Source organism: Mus caroli, chromosome 4 (genome assembly GCF_900094665.2).
Source record: "Mus caroli chromosome 4, CAROLI_EIJ_v1.1, whole genome shotgun sequence".
Classification (NCBI taxonomy): Eukaryota; Metazoa; Chordata; class Mammalia; order Rodentia; family Muridae; genus Mus; species Mus caroli.
In genome coordinates this window covers 86,745,630-86,752,461 of record NC_034573.1, presented here as the reverse complement: position 1 = coordinate 86,752,461, position 6,832 = coordinate 86,745,630, and the positions used below count along the sequence as shown (strand labels likewise).

The 6,832-nt window shown below is 41.5% G+C and overlaps 1 long non-coding RNA gene across 1 annotated transcript in view; it reads left to right on the top strand.

Annotated features, from left to right (window-relative positions):
* The first annotated feature begins 741 nt into the window (after window positions 1-741).
* Window positions 742-6,832, top strand: part of LOC110293790 — a 14,362-nt gene continuing 8,271 nt past the window's right edge. The window contains exon 1 of the long non-coding RNA XR_003836444.1: window positions 742-1,369. This is a non-coding gene — a long non-coding RNA (uncharacterized LOC110293790). The remainder of the gene's footprint in view (window positions 1,370-6,832) is intronic.

Below are 6,832 nucleotides of genomic sequence, written 5' to 3'. Positions count from 1 at the left end.
TAGAATAATCTAGATTCAGAAACTGCTAGGGAATGAAAAAGTAGACGTGTATCTTTCTCTTTTGGTGTATTTCTCACCTTCCCATTTGGTTTTAATTTACATTTCCCTGAGATACATGGTGCTTTCCATGTAGTCATTGGCCACTAGTGAATATATATATATATATTTTGGTTTTTTTTGAATATATATTTTTGAAAATATATTTTTTTTGCCAGTTTAAGTGGGCTGCTTGTCTCTCTGTTGTGTTGTTCCAGCTCTAGCTGGTCTGGACAGCAGTCCTTTGCCATACATGTCCTTCGTCAGTGTTTCAGAGGCTCACTGTCTCTGAGATCACTCTTCATTTTCATCATGGTGTCTTTTGATGAGCAGAAAATTTAAACTTTAATCGTTTTTGTGACTTACGCATACATTCTCCTTTGCTAAAAACCTTACAGCTTTAATATTTAGACATAGCTCATTTATTTATTTATTTCTACCTTACTGAATTTCATGATTTTTGAGAATAGATCTTCTAAAGTATGTAAAATAACAGCCAGTTAAAATTACTTTTATTTAGGTTCAAGTATGTTTAACAAGATCACAAAAATCCTATTAAATATCTCTTTTGAGAAAATGTATGCAGGTTTGGAATTGTGGGAAAAAAACCAGACCATTTTCCAAAGTTTGTTCTGCCTTCTGGCCTGGAGTTTAATAACACTAATGATTTTTCTGATCCAAAGGCTACCTTGACTTCCTTTAGCATAGTTGCTTCAGGTAACGGTATGGACTGTCATGTCTGGGTAACAGCCAGCACAAGGAGTCTCTTCCCACAGGAACCTGGGAGGAAAATAAACAGGTTACTTCCTCCTCCTGGTCCCACTGGTCCTCATACCTGCCCTCTCTATACAGCTAGATCGGAATAATGTGACTGGTCTCACTCTTTCAGGCTAAGACTGTAGCTTATGCCCCTGGGAAGCATGATGCTTGATCTTAGTTGTCAACATGATTGATTTTAAAATCATCTGGAATCAGACCTTCAGAAGTGTCTAGCCGGCTGTTCCTGGCGAGGCTTACCTGAATGGGGAGACCCACCTGAAAAAAAAGGGGAGGGGGGAAGAAAAGAGAAAGCAAGTCGAATGCCAGCCTTTCTTGCTTGATTTCCTGTTTCGTTGAGTGTGGAGAGGGAGGAGTCACAGCTGAGGAGCACTTCCGCTACTTTGTCTTTCCTACTCGATGGACCACATCCTCACACTGTGAACCAAAGCAGTCCCTCCATTGAGTTGCTTTTCAGCTTTTTTGTTTGGGTTTTGCAATTCTGAAAATCCATCCCAGCCAAACATTGAGTTATGCCCTCAGTCCTTCAGTGGCCTTTTGTCACGGCAGTGAAAAGGTAAGTAATGTGGATTGTGTGTCTCCCATCTGCTGTGTGAGGAGAGGAGAGTGACGCTGTTGAGTGAGCAGGCCGCCGGATATTCTCTTCAGCAGAGGGCAGCGGCTCATTTCAGCTCTCACGTCACATCTGTTCAGAAAATAGATTTCCTGAAACTTAAGTGACTGTGGATTAAGTTTTGGCAAGACTGATCCAGTGGAAGCCAAACGGAGCGTGTCACCTCAGAGTGTCGGGAAGCCAGGCACTTGCTCAGTTCTGTTGCAGTTCTCTGCACATTGCTTCCTTTGAAATTTGCAGCCAGAGTCTAAATTTCTCACCTTTTAATGTCTGAAAATGGGGGCACCATTTGGCATTGTTGGTGTTGTCCAGGCAACCCATCCAAATTAGAATATATTTGCCAAATCGAAGAACAGTCCTCTAAGAGCTTAGCCTCATGCACTAGCAATGTCCTCCTAAGCCAGTTAATCCACAGACTGTTACTAGTTGTGGGTTTTGTGCCATTTCCACTGGTGACAGAAACTCATGGTGTGATGTCTTCCCAGAAGATTTGCCTCCCTAACTTAAAAAAGTTTCTAATATAAAGGTTGTATTATCAACAAACGCTAGAGTTTGAAAGAACCAAATAGGATTTTGAAGATTACCCTTCTTTAACAATGCCTTAAATTTTTATCTCCTTATCCATTCCGCGTGGCTTTCTTTCTCAAGACATTATGGTTTATTGTGTCTCCAGCAGGTACCTTGCATGTGATTTACACAGTGAATGGCCCTGCTTTCAGAGCAAGTTAATGATATAATATCCCCATTTATATTCAGTGCAGTCAACACTCTCTAGCTCTCAGAATAATAAAAGCACCTGCATTTAATATACATGGAAGAATGGGAAGGCAAATAGCAGATAAGGCACAATCAGGTAAGTGTAATCAGATAAAATATCACAATATTATAGTAGATCAGCATCTGGTAATGACTTGAATTTTGAAAGACTGACAATCAGCAAGGCCTAAAGCAGCCAGGCATCCTCGTTCCCAGCAACTCTCTGCAGAGCTGATTGCTCCTCTCGTGTGTTTTCTGGCAGATTAAGCAGGTAGTTTCTTATTTTAACTCTTCTAGGACTACAATGTCACACAGAAAAATATCAGCAGTGTTCCTTATGAGACCATATCAGAAACAAAAACAAGCGACATACCTGAAAGGAAAACGTTCCATTCCCAGCAGTTATCTCAAACTGATCCAAATCAGTTTTATTTAAAAAAACAAAAAAGAATAAATATTGGAGTCAGCGGCAGAACTTTCGTTTCTGCCTCAATCTTCGTCTGAATGAAATTGACAATTTCTTCTTCTTCCTCTTTTTCTTTTAAACAACAGAGAATGCTTAGGTAACCAGAACCTATTCTGCCAGGTCATGTTCACCTTTGACCATAGCCATCTGGTAAACCTGGCTGTGCATACTAGTATTCCATGAGCCCTAGTGTATCAGACCCCAATGGGTTACAGTAGAAAGCATTGAATTTGCCAAAGTCATAAGTGAAAAAACCCTAGCTTACAGGGTGGGTGTCACAGTTCTCTTAGGCTTTTTTTTTTTTTTTTAAGTTACTCTATGTTGGAAGCCATGGATCTTTTCATGTAACTGCTTTCACCTTTCCAGGTGTTTCTGAGACATAGGAAGTATAGGTTGTGAGACATGGGAGAGCCCAGGTACAGAGGGGCTACAGTAAACATATGCCCAACTAAGAGGTTGCCCTGATGTTGGTGTCCTCTTCTGCCACAAGGCCCAATTGCCTCCTAGTTTGCCGCAATTAAAAGTTATGATATGCAGAAACTGAACTGCCATATCCATCTCCTGACAAGGGCTCTGCTCACTTTCTTGTTCCTGTTCTAAGGGTGATAACCCCAGACACTGGGAAAACAGTGTTACATGAAACTTGCATAAATCTGAGTGTGGATGAGATGAAATTACCATCTGTTGCACTTAGAACTGAGACAGCAAAGTGTAGGGAAACCTGTGACTCTGCTACACAAACATCCCTCTTCTGGCAAGGCACATAGCAGCCTGGCAGAAGGTCAGAGATGCCATACGTATAGGCCTTTACAGCCTTCACCAAGACACAGCCAAGCCAGCAAGCCCAGAAAGAGGGTCACTCCGGTCCTGCCTCTTGAGCTGTGGGTGATCTACTCCTGAGAGATCCACATGCCCCTCACGAGGAACTGCAGCCTCCCCTTGGCCCTCTCTTACAATCTACTGCATAATGCTTCACCAACCCAAAGGCGAGAGCTCATCAGACACGTCTCAGTCCTGTAGTAGAGATTGTCCTATGGTGATGAAATCTGTTTGTCTGTGTCCATATATGTTTAGGCTTGTATTTATAATATTCTTTGTTCTATTGCTTAACACAGAAGAAACTTCATAAAACCAGTAACTACTTTGGAGCAAGGATCATCTGTGGCTTTTGACCAGTTTCACTCATGATTGACTCTACAATAACTATATACCCTTACCTTTTAGGGTCTCCCCACAGTGAGTTCTCAGAAAAAAGAAAAACTAGATAAATAAAATTAAAAAGAGGTGATTTTTTTTCTATTGGAAAATAAACAAACACAAGCACACACAGGAACACACCACACCATTCTGGTCATCTCTGTGGATCTAGTGTTTCTAGGCATTTTGAGCATTGTTCAAAGACTAAAGAAACATACAGGTGGCAAGGAATTTTCTCCAGAAGCTAAGTGAAGGTAGAGGTTATCTATACTACAAAGGAGCAGTGGACTCCAATCCAGAGTGCTCAAGAGTCCCTGCTTGGGGCTCCCTTTTTTGTGGATCCAGAAGGAGGAGAAATCTGTTGCTAGGGGTTGGGTATAGGTAATCTTTTGGTTTTAATTGATGTCCTTTTCATGTCAGACATATCCTGAAACTTATCCAGCAACTGCAGACAATGGGCTGGTCCAGCTAGGACTGGCTTTAGGTACATGCAGAGTAAGGTAAACATGTCCTCTGAGTGAACTTTTATCATCTTACCTGTGCATGATTGGGTATGCATGTGATTGAAATTATTCACATCATAGTAAAGGATGTGTGTAGTGAACTAAGGCTTACAGAACCCAAGCCTATTAGTCAAAAGCAGATCACTTATGCCCTGCTCCTAGCAACCAACCCTTCCTTCTCCTAGACTCACAAAAGGAATACCCAGGTCGCAGTGACCAGGCACTCTTTAAGTTGCAAGCCTTCTCAGATCACACTTTCATGCAGCACATTTAACCCAAATTTAAACTTTGCTTTGGAATCAAACCCCTGCTGCATTAATTCGTTTGTGATTCTTCAACTCTTTGAACAAGATTCCAAGAACCTGGAAACACCTGCTCAGACAGAGACTACCACTAACAAGACTGCTCTATTTTCTGTGGATACAATGTCTCTCAAGAGCATGCCTGTCTTTCTACCTATCTGGTTTTGGATTTCTGTACCAGTCTTTTTCTGATGGTAGTGAAGGCTGACTACTAAGATCAGGGTGCCAGCATGGCAGGCTCTGGAAGGTCCTGTTCCTGGCTTGTAGTCAGCAGTCATCTTACTGTGCAAGTCCACAACCTGCTTTCTGTATGCCCAAGGACAGAGAAAGTTGGATCTTTGGTTTCTTTATTCAGTTATAATCTCACTAGGAGGGGCCTATTACTATGACTAGATCTGTGCCTGTTACAAATCTCCAACACCAGATATCGTCACAATAAGGGTTATGATTTCAATGAGTGAATTTAGGGGGAGTCACACTTCAGTCTTTTCACCGTGCTACCCAGTTGTATCATTTTGGTAAAGTTGCTAAGGTTGAAAGAGAACCATTGTCTTCAGAAAAAGGGAGTCTTGGAGACTATCAATTCAGTCCATAATGGATCAAGTACCAGTTGCCCGGGAGTCCTGGCAGCCCTGAGTGTCTCCCATTCTCATCCATACCAATCCAGTGCCTGCATTTCCTCATCCACGATGCAACACTGTAGTCTAATAAAGGGAGATCAGTCCAAGAGAAAGTGTTTATGTTAATAATTAAAAGGAAAAATGGCAGCTTTCAGGGTAGTAATTGGTACCATCAGTCCCTTGTATGTCTGTTAGTCTTTCTGCCCTTTGTTATTACTTTCCGCACTGTAACATGGACCAATTAGAATTTGGAATTAAATTAACACAGAGAGAAGAATTAATCTACCCAAGAAAATTTCCGTTATAATTTCCATTGTATTACCACAGGTGTAAAAGGACCGAGTTTCAGGTTTTGAATGACTGGAATAGAAAGCATAGTGGAGTTTGTGGAGAGTTGGGGATTAATTATAAACCTGCCTTCTAAGCAGTCGGTTTTGTATGTTTATTTCCATATAATCCATTATCGAATGCTTTGGGGAGATGGGTTGAGATTTGCATTTTACAATTGAAATAGTGAGTCTCTTCAAGGTCAGAAGATGAAATCTAGATTATCAATTTAAACATGAATTGCACAATGCTAGAAGTTGAAAAGGCATCCCCCACTTCTCATTTTACTTCTTTGAGGCTTACTAGGGAAGAATCAAAGAAGCCTATTGTTATTATTTTAAGCTGTCATTGTCTGAGTCTGGGCTGTGACAAGCAATGCTAAGCATGTTTTAAAAAGATACATTACTGCTCTGATATATAGCAGTCATCTTAGACCAAATGTGATGGAGATTATTTCATCTTTCAGATTGAAAACATTTCTGTTTCCGCTGGAAGCCACATTAACATGTCTTGTGTACACAATGATGGCGATAGTGCAGCCAACATTATTCTCTGGTTACACTGGCGTGTCTCACCCTCACAGTCCTCCTCTTGAAGGCCTGGGGTGCTACAGTAAGGAGTTATCAAGGTGTCTAAGGTGTGGCCTGATCATTGATCACCCGCTTATTTAGATTAGACTGTTGTATTGCACAGCACACCATGGTTGCATTTGGGTATGAAGCATGGACCGTCCTAACTGAAGACTTTGGCTTATATGAATCATTTTTGGATACGAAGTTCTGACTTTTGTTTTTGAGTCAAGGTCACAAGTACCCAGGCTGGCAACAAACTTGCTGAGGATGACCTACCTCCGGCATCCTCCTACCTCTGGCACTGAATTTGAAGCTTACAGGCATGGACCATCGTGCCCAGCGTATGTGCTGCTAGGCATCGGACTTAGGGTTTCGTGCTGCTCGGCCAGTGCTCAGTCAGCCGAGCCACATCTTCTGCTCTGAAGTGCTGACCTTCTGGAACAAGAATAAGGATAAGATGTCTGTGAAAACATGGCGTGAGGACTTCCCCAGAACTGTATGCGCTTTCCCTCTCCTATAGTTTTGGGCTAAAAATTTTTGGTGACAAAAAAATACTTGTAAATTTTATTTTCAATGATATTTGGGTCCAATTCCACCCCAAATGTAAAGGTGGCCCCTTCAAGTTCTGGCAGCCAGAGATGGTGCAGTCTTTTTTTTTTTTTT